The sequence below is a fragment of the Pelodiscus sinensis genome, chromosome 4, assembly GCF_049634645.1.
Source record: "Pelodiscus sinensis isolate JC-2024 chromosome 4, ASM4963464v1, whole genome shotgun sequence".
NCBI classification, from domain to species: Eukaryota; Metazoa; Chordata; order Testudines; family Trionychidae; genus Pelodiscus; species Pelodiscus sinensis.
In genome coordinates this window covers 82,108,100-82,126,825 of record NC_134714.1, presented here as the reverse complement: position 1 = coordinate 82,126,825, position 18,726 = coordinate 82,108,100, and the positions used below count along the sequence as shown (strand labels likewise).

The following is an 18,726-nucleotide window of genomic DNA, read 5'->3' as shown; positions in this document are numbered from 1 at the left end:
AGTGATTATTATTTAGCACTTACACCGCAGCACCTAGAAGGCCAATCAGGAGCTCTGGTGTAACAGTTGCTGTTACAACACAGAGGAAGCCAACCCTTGCCCCAAAGAGCTTGAAGTAGTGGTCCCCAAACCTGTAATGGGACCTGTCTGCCTCCCCCCCAACTCCAAGGGCCATAGTCAGGAGAGGCATGTAGCTGTGGTCAGGAGCCAGGGCCAGGAGTGTAGCTCATGGTCAGTGCTGCGAGTGAGGCTGTGGTTGGGGCCTGAGCTGCAGCGAAGGGCAGAGCGGGGCTGGGTGGCATTTCCTTCCTGCTCCCTCCCCTGAGGGAAGGCCCCACTGAACCCCCTAGAGGGACACACCTGAGAGCTCGCGGACCTCTGGCTTACAGTGTAACAAGGTGGGCACACCACCAAGCACCCCAGTGGCATAGGCAAATAGTAATAAACCTCCTCCTGAGGCCAAAGGCATTGCAGGTGGTACAGCTCATGCAGATGCATGTACATGTATGCAAACACATAGGTGCACAGCTTTGCTTGGCTCTCTGAAGTACACTCCTAACTGGAATGGAGCCTATAGATTTTTACCCTTCGCTGCTCCTAAAAAACCTGCCTCTAATTACATAGTATGTTTGAATTGAGCCTGTCGGAACCCCTAGCCCTCGCAACACACATTAGCCACGGTTTTGAGGAACAATTTTCACAGACCCAGCACTAAATCCTGTCCTTTTGCTCCCTCATTGTCTTTACTAATCCATAGACCTTTAAGCTGCTGCTTAGCTGCACCATGGTCCTTCCCTCCGTGACCATGGTAACTAATTTGCTTTAGCAAGGCTGCTCAGAGAAGCCCTTGGCAGGCTGCTCTCCCAGCAAGGGGCTGTTTCAGGTAAACAACAGAGTTCACATAGTGTTTTTGTTTGCTGCACAGCATCTGACTAGTTTAAAAATTAAATTAGGCCCTTCTGCTACAAAATGACAGGAAGAACAGGGCCTTCTCTGTACTGTCCATTCACATGTATGTGTGCGCACACACATACATGTGTACCTGAAAAAGCACAAGTGTAATGGCACATGCACAATTCCTTTCCCCCTGGATTCCTGCTATGTAGGAAGTGGCATGCGGCTCTGTACCCCCCTGGGATTTCCCCTATACTGAGAGAATCTTCAGGAGACCAGTTAAATCAGCTGTCTGGCCTCTTTGTGCTGCTTGAGTAACATGCAGAAGCTGTGGTGGCTCTGAGAATCAGGGGCAATATATTTCTTAAAAGGCTGATTTACTGGCTGCTGTGGAAAGTGAATCTTCCACCCAACAATGATTTGATGGAGTTTCACATCAATGCCGCTGTACAAGGATTCAGCAACTGCTATAGGTGAACGTGTATATGCAAGGTCAGGCACACACAAGAACAGCAAGTGCAGTTACATGAGAGATAGACAGTATTGTTTGGGTCCATTGCAGGCTATTGTATCCTTTCATCATGTTGTCCACAAGTGTAAATGGGCCTTGTTCAAAGCAATTAATGGAGACCTGATGCCACCTTGCTCTTCCATGATGCCACCTTTCTCTGTTGCTTCCCATTGCTGGGATCAACTTGACAAGCACTCAAGTCTGACTTCAGTGCATCTTTATATTGTTTGTACTTGCTGCCATGTGACCGGGTGCCTTTTTTTAGCTGACCATCGAGTTGGCCATGGGAATGAGGTGCGCAGCCCAATGCAGTGAAACTTTCAGGAGCATGCTTTGAATGCCAGACATCCCACAACAATTAAGTGATTTAGATAGTGCCAATTTTGTTCTACCATTTGACCATGGCAAACAGACCAAAGACGGTGCACATGGAACTGATCAGGTTTCCTAATATGGTGGCAACATGTTGTCCACATCTCACAACCATGCAGAAGTGCTATAAGCATGACTGCTTGATAGACATTTAGCTTAGTGCTTATTTTAATGCCTCGGTCATTCCTACAAGGTGTGACTGCATTCTAAATGCAGAGAGCCAGCCTTTGATGGGTACCGGGTAAGATCATCAGTTGTAGCATTCTGTGGCAACATATTTCTTAGGGAGCAAAATTTTATGGGTCTTAACTAAAGCTTTTTGCTTTGTGAATTATGAAGGACTCCAGATTTTCTTGTTCATTTTTTGATGCTCTGAAAAACGTACATGTGCCATTCGGTCTTTCCATGATGGGATGATGGCCAGGGTGGTGGAAAGTGGGGAGCTATCAGACCCCTTTCCAAGTCACCAATGGCACCAAACAAGGTGGTTTGCTGCCTCCCACACTCTTTTCCATCTCATTGTTGGCTATCCTTATGCATGTATTTCATCAGATCCACTGAGCAGTATTTATCCAATTCCATACGGGTGGGAAGTTGTCCAGTCTTCAATGCATCCATGATCTTATGACTTGGGCAGGCTACTTAAAGCAAACTGCAGTTCTGTACCTGATTGTACAGATGCTGGGGATATGCACATCTAGCCAGTTATTAAGTCCAACAATGCTCCCCTCAAGACCGCAGAAAAGTTTTATCACCTCGCACAATAATAGCTTAATACCTAAAGCAAGCGTGATAGGAGGGGGCAGAGAATAAGATGGCTGTCCATGTGGGCCATTTCAGTTTGTGGGAGTGAGATTTAAGATTCCGAGGGTTAGAGCCCAGATTCTGGATATCACGGGAAAAGGTGTTCTTGTGCAGTGTAGGAGGGAAGGGAGTAGGGGAAGACTTAGGTTCATTAGGAAAAAAGGTAAGCTTTCTTGACCCATGTACTCAGATGTTGTGGGCCACATGAGGGATAGATTAGATAGATTTGCCATCCACATTATAATCTCAAGTCATGACGCTGCAACACAAGTTACAAAGAAATATCACCACATCAGGCAGGATCTGAAAATTATCCAAGAACCCTTTAATAACCTGTCAGTTCAATGTCTACCCATACCTTCTAAATTACCATGACTCTAGGAAAAAAAAGGGTACGTCTACACTTGCTCCCTAGTTCGAACTAGGGATGCAAATGTAGCCGACCAAAATTCCTAATGAAGTGGGGATTTAACTATCCCGCGCTTCATTAGCATAATCTCGCCCGCGCGCTATTCCGCTCGCCAGTTGATTCGAACCAGGAAGTGCGCTCCGGGACCCGTTAGTTCGAATCAAACCCCTTGGTGCGAACTAACGTACTCCTCACTTTTAATTCCCGAAGAGATAAGGAGGGAATTAAACCTAGCTGTATTGTAGCCATAGCCACTCTACTTTACAAACATCTCCTGTCAGAGCGCAGAAACAGCAGAAGCATGGCCTTATGGTCTAAGCACAGGACTAGAACATGAGGCAAGGTCTACACTTACCCCGAGATCAATGCTTGGAGATTGATTTTTCAGGGTTTGATTTAGTAAGGATCTAGGGACCAGGGATCTAGTAAGGACCTGCTATATTGACCACTTATGGCACCTCCATCAACCCCGGTACTCCATGGACTCCTGAGGAATAAGGGAAATTGACAGGAGAATGTCTCCTATTGTCCTCCAGCAGCGGAGCCACCACAGAAATTCAACTTAAAGTAAGCCAACTCCACCTATTCTCGTAGCTGGGGTTGTGCATCTTAGGTCGACTTTCTTGTGTAAGGTAGAGCTGGCCTGCGTTTAAATTTCAGTTCTGACATTGGCATGTTGAATAGACTTGCATAAGCAACTTCACTTCCCTCTCTCCCTTTCCCATTCTTCATTTACCTACTGCCCAGCAAGTTAATTCTTCAGAGATTTGCTGATTTACTACAGCTAAGGATCTGCCGTATTCATCTTTTAAACCTAAGCTGACAATTCCATACCTTGTTCCTTACGCACATTCTGCATACTATAGCATTTTTTGCTGAGTAGGGCAGACAGATATCTGTATCTAATGAGTATTCAAGGCTTGAAAACATGACTGCCAGGGCCAGCTGTCACAAAGTCGGAACAGTCAGTTGCCTACAGCAGCAAAAATGTTTAGTGACTGAGCTGTGACAGGTGGATATTTTCTAGTTTGGCTAAGGCAGTCAACACCCTCAGAGCTGGTGCCAAGTCTGAGCTCTGCACTCACCTCTGCAAGTGCTCAGTACCACCTGGCTTTACAGACACAGCCAAAAAAACCCACACCCAAACCCCCCCCCCCCCACCATCAAGGCGGCCAAACTGGCACGGCTGTGAGATGGAGGAACACAAGTTCAAAAAATCCTACAACTCATAATGTTCAAACACGTATGAGTCAGCACCAATAGTGCAAGGTCTCTGTGGGTGAAGCCAAGAAGAGAATACATCAGAGCCTCTAAATGTCATTTAAGATCAAGGCAATCCTCAAAACATCATTGCTCCACTGAATAGATTTGAGAAAGGATCAGTGCTGGGTTCAGGTTGCAGTTTTACATGCCTGCAATTTGTAGAGAGCCTCCAATTCTAACTTAAAGAGCCCTTTCAAATCTTGAATACGGATACTAATCTGAAAGATCACACCATTAAAACTCCCAGGCTACATTCACTAAGGTGCTTTGTCTGCTTGGAATGTTCCAGAAATGTAAATCAACCATAATCCTGGTGTATCCAGCCAGGTAAACTACGCTTGCCACTGGTCACCAGAGAGCATTCCCCTGAATCTGAGCCTCTGAATTTACCCAGAATAATAACACAGTAATATCCGCAGCACTGCTCTGTACTTATATCAGTCAGGGATTCCTAATCACTCCACGTGGTGCCTGCTGATTTTTTAACAATGACGTCTATATTGACTGCAGCTGAGTTTTTTAGTGGATGATAATTAATTATAGGTTCCCAACATAAAATAGCTAATATTAAATTACTGAGTGTAGTTCTTGCCCACTGAAAGTGACTAATTTTAATCACACACAATGTTTTTTGAATTACTCCAAATGTACATCAATGCAATCAGGATCTGGCTTCACATTATCCCAGAAATGTCTTAGTTCCCTACATGTGCAGCAGGTTCAGTTATCTTCTGTGGGGTGTGGGGCGATAGTGGGGGTTCGTGTTACATGGTCTCCTAATTAAGCAACAGACAGCTCCTTTCCTTAATTTATCCAATCTCCAATTTTCCGATACAAAGTACACATTTGCCTTTATTCAAAATATAGTTTCATGGTTTCAAAGTGTTTTACTTTTATGTGTGTGCTGTTTTTTCTTCTCTCCTTTCCACTCTGAGTTGTATCTTGCAATGTGGGGGTGAAGCTTACAAAGAAGCAAAATAGTCAGGAAATGTGCCCCGAGTGTTATAATAAACAGACAAAATACACTGCATTTGAAACACTGACATTTTTTCCATCTCCCTTCCTTCAGCTTCACATCTCTCTCTCACACAAACCCCTTCACTAGTGATGTGTGAGGGGTGTCTGAGGGGCCCCCAACACTGCAGGTGGGAGGGGCAATGGGCCAGAGGACTAGCAGGGGGGCCCAGGGAACCCCCTCCAGTGCCCCAGGAGTGGGGTCTGAGGCAACCCTCTCAGTGAAAGTTTCTCCTTGCCTCACCCCTTCCTCAACCCTGCCCCTGCTCTGCTCCGCCCCCTTACATCCTCCCCATAGCAATACGGCCTGAAAAATTTTGGAGGCCTGGTACAGCAGCAGCGGGGGCACCATGCGAGTGGCAAGAGCCAAAGCGGCCCAGTAGCCTGCTTCACCCTGCTTCTCTGTGGCGGTGGGAAGCAGAGTGCTCTGATTACTCCACTTAGGAAGGAACACTTTGCATTTGTCCTTATTGAATTTCTTCCTATTTTTCTCCGACCATTTCTCCAGTTTGCCCAGATCATTTTGAATTATAACCCTATCCTCCAAAGCACATGCAATCCTCCCAGCTCGGTTTCATCTACAACACTTTGTAAGTGTTCTCTCTAAGACAATATTTAAATAATTGATAAAGATGTTGAACAGAACCAGAACCAGAACCAGAACCGATCCCTACAGAAATCCACTCATTATGCTCCTCCAGCAAACACGTACATAAGAGACATGCAAAAAGCCTGTTGGTTTACAGAAGAGTTATTTAAAAACGTCACCTATTTAGCTCTTGGGGCTTTAAGCACAATGTCTTTTTTGTCTTCTAATGGGTTGTGCACTCCATGTATCTTTTATTGGCCAAGCTTGTCCTATAAGAAATAAATATTCAATTACTACAACAGTCAATAAAATACAATCATGTTGAATAAACCATTTATAAAAACATACCATCCTGATGAATACACTTCATCTAACTACATCCTTAATCTGGTGCACATTAGCAATAATGAAAAGCTTTTAGCACCCTGCAAAGCATCCAATTTCTTTAGGGTGGTTTAAATATCCACAGACCATATACATCTATCTATCAACACACATGCACATAAATAAATACAAATATAAACATACACAATGCACCAAACTGCACTATTAGATTTAACAGCAGCAGTACTGTCAGTATTTTACATGATATTTATGCAAACTGTAATCTTCAGTAACTTTACAGCTCATTTACTGGGAAAAAGGAGAGAGACCAAGGAGTAGCAGTAGAATGTCTCTGAATAAAGGATGGTCTAGTTTTTAGGGAGACAGACTGGAATACCTGGGGTCTAGCCTTGATTCTGAAAATGACTTTTCATGCGCACAAATTACTTCACTTTTCTGTGGCTCAGTTTTACCATCTGTGTAAGGGGGTTAATAATATTACTAATAACTATTAAATGCTTTGAAATACTTGAACAAAAGACCTTATACAATCAAGTGTATGCAGACAGACATAGACCTAGTCAGACAGACATGCAGATACTCAGGATGATACGCTGGAGCTGTGCAAATAATTCACATTTATGTTTCTTCTGTGAATTTAACCTTTTCATTTATGCTTCCCTGGTATCTGCAAGCAGATCACAACCTCCTCTGATATCTTAATTGTTCAAATGTAAATAAACAACTTTTGCACGGGAGAGAGTGAGCTGAGACTGCAATTATGAACACCAGGCTTGTTTTACTGTTGTTTTTCTGTTCATCCTCTCACCTGTTTAATCTGATCACAATCTGAGACTGAGCTCTCTTTGACAAGGTTTGCTTTTTATAATTGTTTGGCCAGCGCCTACTGCAGTAAAACCCTGATCCTGAGTTGTGCCCTCTAGGTGCCATTGTAATTCAAATTAATCTTTTCAAAACTGTTTTTCCTCTGTGGGCTGGTCACAGATTTTTTTAAACCCAAACTGGGCTGCTTAGCTGTGAGCAGCCAGATAAATCATATGGGGCTATTTCCCGTTCCATAACTGGATGACGGTGTTACTCAAGTGTGCAAATTTAAAATTGGCTTTCTACAAATACTTGTACACACCACTTTGAGATTTGTCCTCTGTGAAGGTTTCTGCCAATAAAACACAATCACTTAATACTTGTGGAAAGTGAACACAACAGAGGCTCAACATGATGCACAAAAGTTCATTTTAAAATGTGAAAAGTCCCATTCTTGTGCACTAGTCTCTCTGCTTTTACACGCTCCCTCTCTGTTCCCCAGTGGCTCACAATCTCTCCCCCTTTCTTGTGAAGCTCCATCCTTTATGCTGCATGTGTCTGAGTGGCATTTTTCTTCACTCACTCCATGTGATGCCAGACGTACAGGGTTACATGCCGTATGTAAGAGAAGATGGCTCTTACTTTTAGTTTAGAGATGACACTGTACTATATAAACCTATCATTAAGAAAATAACGAGATGCACGTGCATATAATTACACCATTGTAAATCTTCAGAGGCCTGTGTGGGAGGGGACATTTTATTTTTTCTTAAGTCATAATATTTTAAAGGAATCACAATTCTACACAGAGGAAAATTTGGGATGCTTCAGTAGATAGCCGCTGATGCTGCAGCACTAGAGATGAAAGAAAGTGACAGGTGACAGAGAAGAACCAGGCTCCACCTTCCCTCTGTGATCTGGGAGAGCAGGAAGGCTCTGACAACACATTCTTTCAGGTTAATAGCTATTTCAAGTTAATCATTAAAGGCAAATTACAGCAAGCGTAGAACACAGGGCCTAACAGACTCAAGCAGGAAGAGATTTATTTAGCGTTTCTGGGAGAAACACAGGGGTTGCCAGAGAAGCTCCTTGTTCGGAAGGCTCTATGTCAAGGCCACTCTGCCTAGTCCTAGTGAGCGCATTTGACAGTGTCCTGTCATGTTACACAACTCCTCATACCAATGCAGCAAGTTTCCCAGATCTGCTTCCCCCTCACTCTCAAGCCTTTGCTTTGAGCTCAGTTCCCTGGAAGGATCTTTGATTAAGGACATACTGCTAAGCTCATAAACCAGTTTATTGCCACATCCCTTGGGGAATGGTAAGAGAAGCAGAGCAAAGAGAGAGAGAGAGAGGGGTTAAGAAGTGGGAGTGGCTGCTTTGGGGAACCAGCAATAAGTAATCCAAAAAACCTATGATGAAGAAAGATCACAAGGGTGGAGAAAGTAGATCTGGGCCATATATAATTCCATAGACTCTTAGACACTTCACAGAGCAGGGGTGAGGCCAGGCAATTGGGTCATGCGGTCACAAGGCAGCCTGATGCAGCAGATCATCAGTGCAACCACCTTTTGCCAGTCCCTGTTCCCCACCACATGTGCTGTCTGTGGAGGATATTGGGTAATGGAGACACACACCAAATCCACATGCCCATTCAATGGGCTAACAGCAGCTAGGGGGCATATGCCTTCTGGATGTTTGCAAGAGGTCAGTGTCTTTATGGTGGAAAAGGCAGAAGACAGATTTGGGTGGATCTGGGCCCAATTTATTCTTAAAACATTCACTAACTCAGCCAGACACAAAGGCTTCAGGAAAAGGAGAGCCAAGTAGTATTTTGATAGCACTGGCATCTTCATGGGCCATTAGCTGTACTTCCTTGTAAGATGAGCACTTGGGCACTCACCCAGGAGAAATTCAGGTGCCACCCAGCAAATTAGCAGAGTGCCCACAGCGAGTGGCATGTGTTTCTACCGGTGGTGCATGTCTGACATGCCTTGGTGCACAGAACAAAATGTATTTTGCCCATAGATGGAAAAAATTAGAGGGAACCCTGGTCATCAGCCCCATGCATTATCCTGTAACTGCAGCCACTGTATTAATAACTAATTGCACTCAAATTTTATAGCGCTTACATAGCAGGATCATCACTGTGATATGAAAACATTACTGCATGTAAATCCAATTAGATTCCAAAGTGCACCATGTAAGTACAATTGGCCCCCATGGAGTAGCATTGAGAGGACTGCACAAGGCCATGGAACTAGATACTAAATTACAGTCAATCTAGCTCCTCTTTAGTTGCATTAAAATGCTAATGTCACTATAATACAAGCCCATTTCCCTGTGACAACGGCCTCAGCTTGCAACACTGAAGGCAAGTGAGCTCCCTGCCCTGATTCATGGCATTTAACTGCTCCATACAGCTGATTTTGGTCCTATGAGTACGGTGATGCCTTAACTTAAACCATTAACCCGATAGACTCCTCTTAAATATTAAACAGCACCCCACACCGCCTGTGATTTTAATTGAAACTGACCTACCACTAATGCTGTGCTCGTCATTTCCTTCACAAATACAGCAGTCTGGGCAACAGCTCAGCAGACCTTGGTCTCCTGGTTCCTGTCTCTCTACTACTATTAATCAAGTCATATTTTTTGTAGAGGAAGATACCATGTCATGCCATGTCCCAGAAATTCTTGTCACAAGGGCACCATCATTTGGATTCAATCATTAAGCTAGATAGGGAAGGGAAAGAAGGACCTGGATTGAAACACTTAAGGGTCGCTAATAAATAGCAGCAGCTCTGGAATATAAAAAATAATATGTATAATTTGGGCATTATGTATCCAAAGCACCAGGAAATCATTTGCTAATCATCCCAGCACTCATGCTCAATGCTGGGAAGCTGGGAATGGAGGTTATTAAAGAACAATAATGCCTAGCTCTTATGGTACTTTTCCCACAAAAATCACAAAGTGCTTGTCACAAGCATGCTCCCACAAGTTTGCATCGCACACACTCCTATGTAGGTTCTGAACAGTGCACTCTATTTACACTAGGTCTTGTAAGGCTTAAAGCTTCTGAACGTACTGTTCTGCAGACAGACTCTATGTGATGCCTCCTCTTGTGGTTTCGTCACGAGTCTCATGACAATTATTGCTTTCCTTAAAGCTCCAGTTCCTGGAGTCAAGTGGCTATGTGATGATTTCAGCCTTAATTCTTAAAAGAGAAAATAAGGGTATGTCTAGACTGCACTCTAAAATCGAAATAAGATACACAATTTGCACTACGCAAATTGCGTATCTTATTTCAATTTTATTTCAAAATAGGCTAGTTTGAAATTTGGTGTGTCTACACGGCATCAAAGTTCAAAATAAAGCACTATTTCGAGACATCCCTTATTCCTCATGGAACAAGGTTTACATCCGTGGTCCCCAACACGGTGCCCGCGGGCGCCATGGCGCCCGCGTGGACATTTGTCTGCACCTGCCAAGTGCTCAGGGCTGGCCTGGCCCCGGGCACGTGGCGCATGCTCAGTGCTGGAGCCGGCCTCGGGCGCGTGGCGCACGGTGAGCGCCGGCCCCGGGGGCGCCATGGATTGAACCCCCGCGGCGCTTGGGGGGGGGGGGAGAGCACCAGCGCCGGCCCCGGGCGCGCGGCGTTTGGGGGAGGGGGGGGAGAGAGCGCCAGCGCTGGCCCCAGGAATGCGGCTATGGGGGGGGCCCCGCTCGGGGGGGCCCCGCACCCCGGGCGCCTGGCGGGCGAACGGCCATGCCACCTGGCGCCCGGCAACCCCAAATGGTTGGGGACCACTGGTTTACATGGATGCTGAAATAGCACATCCACTATTTCAAAAAAGCGGATGCATTTCTTGGGCGCGGGGTAGCTATTTTGGGATAACACCGGTATCCTGAAGTAGCCTTGCAGTCTAGCCTTACCGTCAGTTTCTAGCCCTCATAGCTATGGAGAAAGCTTCAAAATGTGACCTCAGTGCACCTTAAAGGTTCAAAAAGAAGGCGGCAAATAAAAAAAACACCAGATCACATCATCTCATGATTTTGAAGCCAATCTCATGGTTTTTAAGTGAGCCTCGCTCATAATTTTTTAACATTTAAGGTTGGAAATACTTAAAATGGCTGCCTTTCCCGTATTGAAATCAGACATATAAACAGCTCACACTGCTCTTGGGAGGCAGGGAGTCAATTAGAAGGCCAATGTCCACTTCTCCCAGACCACTGCTGAAGCCACCGGCTGAATGTTAACAAAAAGGCTACAATGTCATTTGATGGGCTCATTTTGCGCTGCTCCATGCCCATCATTCTTATTGTTCCCTACTGGGAACTGGGAGCTCCCCAGTTTCTCCAAAAAAACCTGTTGTTGCACCTGCCATTGTCCTAAAATAAACTGCTGTATGGTTTGCTGTTGTCCTGCTTGCCAGGACAACAAGGACTGTCTCTCCTGACACTAAACTCTTGGAGAGTTTTCTAGAACTCTCTTTGCTCTTCAGTTAAGCAGTGCACACGTTCTTCCATGGTGCCAGCTCTGCTTGGTGACTTTCCTCTCTGAACTTTCTCCTACACCTGAAGGAGATTATCCCAGTCTTTCTTAGGGACACCCAAAACTTAAGAGCGCTTGACAGCACACACAAACGCTCTTCCACTTCTTCTGTTAGTCTAAACAGACCTTACTTTTATAGGGACTGACTCCTTGACACTCTTCTGCTTCCCTTCCTTCTAGTTCCCTGTGATTCAGTCTTCTTTGATTTGGAGTAAATGCCTTAGCATCTTGCTGAGCGGATGACTGTTTGCAAGACTCAGTAATCCATACACACACACACACACACAAAAGGGGGGGGGACAGTTGCCATGGCAACTTTGTACACCACAAACCATGAATTTTAATCTCTTAAATTCCTTGCTACTTTTTAGACCAGAGAGAGGGGCAATAATTGATTTTTAAGGCAAACAGGCAACCAAAAAGTAGTACACTATGAGCCACAGATTCTTCTCCCCAGTACAGCTATGCTAATGCCCTCTGATCTTCCGCTCCCCCCCCCCAAAAAAAAGCTTTAAATAATAAACATACTCTTTTTCTTGCACTGATATTGGAACCCCATGCTCTTTTTACCTGCTTTAATTTAGAACAGTGTTACAGGCCAGTGTGGTAACAATTTGTTTTTTAGTGGTTTCTATCAGGAGGTGATAAAAACCAAATGATGGAAAGCTGTATAGACACAAAAACATATTCACAAGAAGGCAGGCTGTGGTTGGGGATGAGTGTCCCTTCCCAGTCCCAAAAAAGAACAAGAGGAACATCTCCAAAGTTTCTCTAACTCCAGCCTGTTTGAATTACCATGATGTGGACAAGCAGAACCAAACTCGTTCCCAAATTTAATTGACCACAATTAGACCTTCACCTCAATAACAGTTACATCCAATTATTGAGCAGTAGTGTCCTACATGCAAAACACAGTACATGCCTTGGAGCCAGGGAGTTGCTATCTGGAGTCATAAAGCAGATTTTGTTATTCCTTGGAGAACTATCAGACAAAAAGCCAACTAAACAGAATGCATACATTCCCTTATTTAGAAAGATCTTTGGCTCTTTACCTTGTTGGACTGCTATGAATATCACCACATATCTCACCGTAGTAAGATTCCAATTTCCTATTCATAGCATGGAATTTAATGAGCAATTTCAATTCCCTTCTCTGGAATAAGGACAGGCAGTGGCGCTTGCCACACTAACCAAGGAATCTATTCGCCCCTTGATATGCGTGTATAACTTCCTATTACTGTTGCTGGGAATAATACACATGCATCAAGGAAGGAATATATTGGTATTTCTACAGATTGTGCCAGGATTCTCAGTTCCACACAGACATTTTGGCTGGGATCCTCAAACCCAGGCCTGCACGGAAACTAATACATTTCATTGCTTATGAAAACCAATTGAGTTCACTGCAATCAGCACCACTCCAGTGCACACCAAGTGAATTAGCAATGATGGGACACTTACAATGACGTGGATTGATGTGTATTTGTAATTATGATCTGAAGAGCACCAGAGATTGCCAAGAATGATGGAGACAGAGCTTTGGCAGAGCTTTGGTTAGTTGTTTGGAGGACTAATAGTCTTCATAATTTTTAAGACCACATAAACATAACTCTCAGTATATAAACTGTTTATAAAAAGCGAAGCACATGCCATTGCCCTGTTTCTGATAGGGAAACCAAGTCTCAAATGCAAAAGTTAGTGACCATCCCAAATCTTAATAAAACAACTACAGATCAAACACAAAAACAACAACAAGAACACCTTCATGATTAAACTGCTCAAACTTACTTATCATTCTGAATACAGGAAGAGTGAATTCATTACAAAAATAACACCATCAGAATGTTTTGGTATTTATCTTTTCTGAAGTTCTAAATACCCTTTATTATAAAGGGTATTACTAATAGTATTACTATTAGTAATAGTAGTACTGTATTACTAAGATTTATCCCTCCAGAGGTGTTCCAAGAGCCTCACAAAATACAGACAGGCTCCCTTCCCTAAGGAGATAATAAGTTAGAGCAGGGCTACTCAACTGTGGAAGCCCTGAGGGCCACAATGATACTCTCAGCACATGCCGACAGCGGCAACTTAAGTGTGGTTGCATATATATATGCAAATATATGCAAATAGCTTCTTTCACACTGACGGTCATGAATACAAAGCACTTCTCACAATGACCCTTTGCTCCCAGCACCTGCTCCCTGGGGGCTATAAACACCAACACCCTGTACCCACCTGTTTCAGCCAGCCCATCTGCCTGCGTCTTTCAATGCTCATCCCACCTGGGAGATGCCTCGCTGTTGTGGAGCATGTTCCCAGTGGAGGCCATGTTCAAAAGATCCTACCCGTGGGCTACGTGTTGAGCCCTGCGTAAACCCAAACCGCACCGTGGGCCACTAACAATGTTGAGTAGCCGTGAATTAGAGCTAAGACATGACATAAGAAATGAGGGTGAAAGCAACAAGGCAGTGATGAAAGCCATGAAAGAACATCGATAGCATATTCTGGAGGAGGGGGTGAGGAATAAGATGGGAAGAGGTCCACACACAAGGAAACGCAGTGATTCAGGTAGCTGGCACACATTGCTTAGTGACCAAATGTTACTTATTTAATACATCTCTCTCATAGGTTTTGCTACAGAAGTGAGTATTTTATAGGGAGTTACAATGAGGAAAGGATGGTGGGGCTTGGTCACAAAGTTTGGAAGAATTATTCAGGTGAGTTTGAGTGGTAGGAGAGGAACCAGCAAATATACCAAAGGGTATGTCAACACAGCAGCATTATTTCAGAATAATTGACATTATTCCAAAATAACAAATAGTGTATCTACAAAGCAAGCCATTATTTTGAAATAATGTCAAGCTGGAGGACTGCTTACTCTGACTCCTGTAACTCTCATTTCATGAGGAGTAAGGGAAATCAAAGGAAGAGTGTTCTTCCTTCAACTTCCTGCTGTGTAGACAGTGCCAAAAGCCGAATTAAGCTATTTCAACTTCACCTACACAATGTCGTCACTGAAGATGCTTAGCTTAACTCAACTTTAGTCCTGCTGTGTAGACCTACCCATAATGTCCATTCTGCATGCAGGCACAGAAGATTCAGTGCCACTATAAATGGCCCCTGTAACTTACTCCATGACAAGCCAAGGAGACAGTGGTCTTAAAGACAACTGGAATTGATTACAGCCACCTGGTATGAATTAGGAAATGGTACAACGCCTCTCCCCAACAAAGTTTACTACAGTATTTCTACTGCTTGTGCTGAAAGAAAGCAAAAATAGAGTTAACCATGACTGAAGCCCACAGCCCAGATTTAGAAAATAAAGTGGGTTGATATATTTCATCTCGGCAGTGCTCTATTTGTAAACAAAAAAGGTGCCAGTACTAGGGTTGCTGAGGGGGGGAAAAAAAAGAGGCTGAGGAAAACTTGTTAAGCAGAGAAAAAAAAGTTGTGGCCCCTTTAATTGCCACGTGTCCTAAACGGGCTTCCGTTCGGCACGGTGTGAGCGCTCCCGGGGCTGGCTAGGTGCTTTGCCAGAGAAAAGCGAGTGCTCCCAAAAAAGGGTGACGGTACAATGTACTGACACAAAAAAAAGCACTGAATCTCAGTATGTTTAGAAATGAGTTAATGAATGTTACCGTCTCCACCTAACCTTAAAAGAGATGTGTAATGCTATGATTGGTGTAATATGCCATTTAGGGTACCAGTCAGCAAAGAAAGCTTTTGTACATAACAAGACTTCTTGTTGGAATAAAACTTCAAGATTTAGCCCCTAAATGCTTTGGCATCAGGCAAAATATGGCCTGCCCAGCTGCCAGATCTGGCCTACAGTCCAGCGGGAGCCTCAGGCAGACTCCCTGTCTACCCTGCACCAGCACACCGCTCAGAGTAGCTAGCTGCAGGGCTCAGTACTTATCTGAGGGTGTGTCTACACAGCAGAGCTTAACTCAAAATAAGCTACGCAGTATAGACGTCCCTAAATGCTTTGAGCCCAGGGGAATGGTGGGAGAGGCTTTGCATTTTGCCCCCACCCCTAGCACAATCTGACAGCACAGCCAATGGGAGTTGCCTGTTTGCACGACAGGCAGTGCAAAGTACCCATCCCACTGGGTTTGCAGGGTTCAGAGAAGCACATGGCACCCACAGCCAGCTGCTCTGAGCAGCATGCAGGGGCATGGAAAGCAGGGAACCTGCCTGTGGGACCTTGTTAGGCTGCTGGCTGGGAGCCACCCAGGTAAGTGCCTCCTGGCTGGAGCCTGCTCTGGCACTCCAGCCCCTTTCCCTCTGCCCCAGTCTTCTGCCCCTCTCCTGCATCTCTACCCCACATAATCCAACCCCCCTGCACCTTAACTCTGGAATGGGTTACCTAGGGAAGTACAGGCAGTCCCCGTGTTACGTACAAGATAGGGACTGTAGGTTTGTTCTTAAGTTGAATCTGTATGTAAGTTGGAACTGGCGTCCAGATTCAGCCGCTGCTGAAACTGATCAGTTTCAACAGCGGCTGAATCTGGACGCCAGTTCTGACTTACATACAGATTCAACTTAAGAACCCCAGGCATCCCCAAGTCAGCTGCTGCTGAAACTGATCAGCGGCTGATTCCGGGAGCTTCCTGTAGTCAGCCACTGGTCAGTTTCAGCAGCGGCTGACTTGGGGACACCTGAGGCAGAGCAGCTGGGGTGCTGCTGGGTTGGTCCAGTAGCGCTGCCGCTCCTCGGCGCTACTGGACCAACCCAGCAGCACCCCAGCTGCTCTGCCCCAGGTGTCCTGATTCAGCCGCTGCTGAAACTGATCAGCAGCGGCTGAATCAGGACTCCTGGGGCAGAGCAGCTGGGGTGCTGCCCGGTTGGTCCAGTAGCGCCAAGGAGCGGTGCTGCGGGACCAACCGGCAGCGCCCCACCTGCTCTACCACAGGCCCGGGGCTTTGCTCCATGTCTCCCTGGTCTGCTGGGGAGGGGGAGAGTGGGGGGCCACTAGCTGCGCCCCCCCCCCAGCAGACCAGGGACACGGGGAGCAAAGCCGCAGTGGCGGCGGGGTGCCGCACCTCTGAGGCTTTGCTTTGGCAAAGCCTCAGAGGCGCGGGACCCCTCCGCCTCCCGGCTTTGCTCCAGGTGTCCCTGGTCTGCTGGAGACAGTCCCCAGCAGACCAGAGGCACCGGGAGCAAAGCGGCAGCGGCGGCAGAGTCCCGCGCCTCCCCGGCTTTGCCACAGCAAAGCCTCAGAGGCGCGGGACCCCTCCACCTCCCCGGCTTTGCTCCAGGTGTCCCTGGTCTGCTGGAGACGGTCCCCAGCAGACCAGGGGCACCTGGAGCAGCTTTTCTCGCCCCGGAGGTCGAGGTGGCGGGACTGCTGCGCTCTGGGCGGTCCCGCTGCCTGCGAGCTCCAGGGCAAGAAAGCCCCGTTCATAAGTGCGGATCCGACGTAAGTTGGATCTGCGTAACTCGGGGACTGCCTGTAGTAGAATCTCCATCCCTAGAGGTGTTTAAGTCTCAGCTTGACAAAGCCCTGGCTGGGTTGATCTAGTTGGAATTGGTCCTGCCTAGAGCAGGGGGCTGGACTTGATGACCTTCTGAGGTCTCTTCCAGCTCTATGGTTCTATGATTCTATGAACTCCTATATCCATACACCCCGCCCATATCTTGCACTCCAATCCCTACCCCGGTCATAACCCAAATCCCTGTGCCCATTCCTGCACTTCTTCCCCAGGTCACAAACCCCTCCCAGATTCTGCACTCATATCCCTTCCCAGATCTTGCACCCCAGCTTCCAGCCCTAGGTCACAAACTAACCCCCCTCCCAGATCCCACACGCCCTTCAATACCTCTCCTCCATGTCAGAATGCTTTCCTGCACCCCTGTCCTGTGCCCCAGGTCCCAACTCCCTCCTTCAGCAAAGCTCCCTCCCAGATCTCTCATCCGCTCCTGCACTCCAACCCCTTACCCAAGCTTCCTTCTGCACCCAGCCTCCATCCCAGGCCCCTCACCTCCCCATTAATATCACAGAAGAGTGAGGCCTTTGTCCACTTACCAAATTCTTGGCATGCTCCCCCCCCCCCCCCCCCCCGCAAAAAAAAGATTGCTCACCCTTGCCTTAGGATGACAGATACAACTGAGATAGAAAAGATCAGGATTGGTCAATCTGCTGCTTTCCAGGAATCTAGGGTTTTTTTGTTTTTAACTTGACCTTATTTTGAAAATGCCCAGTTTACCTCTTGGGGAGGGGTGGAGGGAGGTCCTTAATGTATGGGACTTGCAACAGGAAGATGAACATGGCTGCTCGTCATGATGGGTACTTTTAATATGCCAACGTTACAGCAAAGGTTATTCTGGAATGTGGAATTTTCACAGGCACCTAGTTATTGTCCTAATAGCTTCTCTCTCTGAAGTCGTAATAAGCTTACAAATGGACCTATTCAGCACATATTAAAAAGCAAGAGATGTTCCTTTGATTATAGCCTTTGTGGAAATCTCAGATCATTTGTTTTGGTGCTGCACAACAGCAATTAGTATGTGCTGATGGGAGCCTATTCAGCGGACTGGAGCTGTGGGTTTTGGAGACACCTTAGAGCGCCATGGCAACAAATTTACCTCCACTTTTCAGAGCATAAATCATAGGGATTCTTGCAGCCATCAAGGCCAGTCAAGCACACTCCAACACTTCCAGGAATTAAGAAATAAAAGGGGCCTAATTAAGCTGCTCTTACAAAAGCCTAAACCATGTTTATGAAGTGACACGACAAGCTGCACACTGCAGCTCCCATAAATCAGATGGCTAACGTTGAAGTGAACATAGGGCTTCCTTTGTTGTGCTGCTGTAATGCTGCATCCTCAGGGTTCAAAGCACCATCTGCTTCATTTCGTCGTTACAGTGTGTCTTGCGCTTTTGCAGTAAAGTGATACCACTTAAGAAAGTGGTGCATCAACCCTACTGTTCAGACACAGCAGGCTTCTATTTCATGTCCCTGGGAAAGTTTGCTTAGGGGTAAGAGGACTGCTGCTGCTTTCTAGTGTGTGCAGAAATACCTGTAGCCACTTTTTTTGAATGAGGACTGTAGGCTGGGTTCTGCTGGGCAGCGGCAGCTTGCTCTGTTTGTTACCGCTAACATTTCACTTGAAATATCCTTTTATAGTCCAATGTGCACAAAAAGGTGTCTGTGTGTGTTTGT

General features: G+C 45.9%; 1 protein-coding gene across 11 annotated transcripts in view; it reads right to left on the bottom strand.

Annotated features, from left to right (window-relative positions):
• The window catches only part of TSPAN18 (tetraspanin 18), a 195,619-nt gene that overhangs the window by 34,967 nt on the left and 141,926 nt on the right, over positions 1–18,726 (bottom strand). For 10 of the 11 annotated variants that reach the window (XM_075927537.1, XM_075927536.1, XM_075927539.1 and 7 more), the window contains one exon: positions 6,036–6,125. The exons of the other annotated variant lie outside the window; for it this stretch is intronic. The gene's annotated coding sequence lies outside the window, so the exon portion shown is untranslated. The remainder of the gene's footprint in view (positions 1–6,035; positions 6,126–18,726) is intronic. 11 annotated transcript variants of the gene reach the window in all.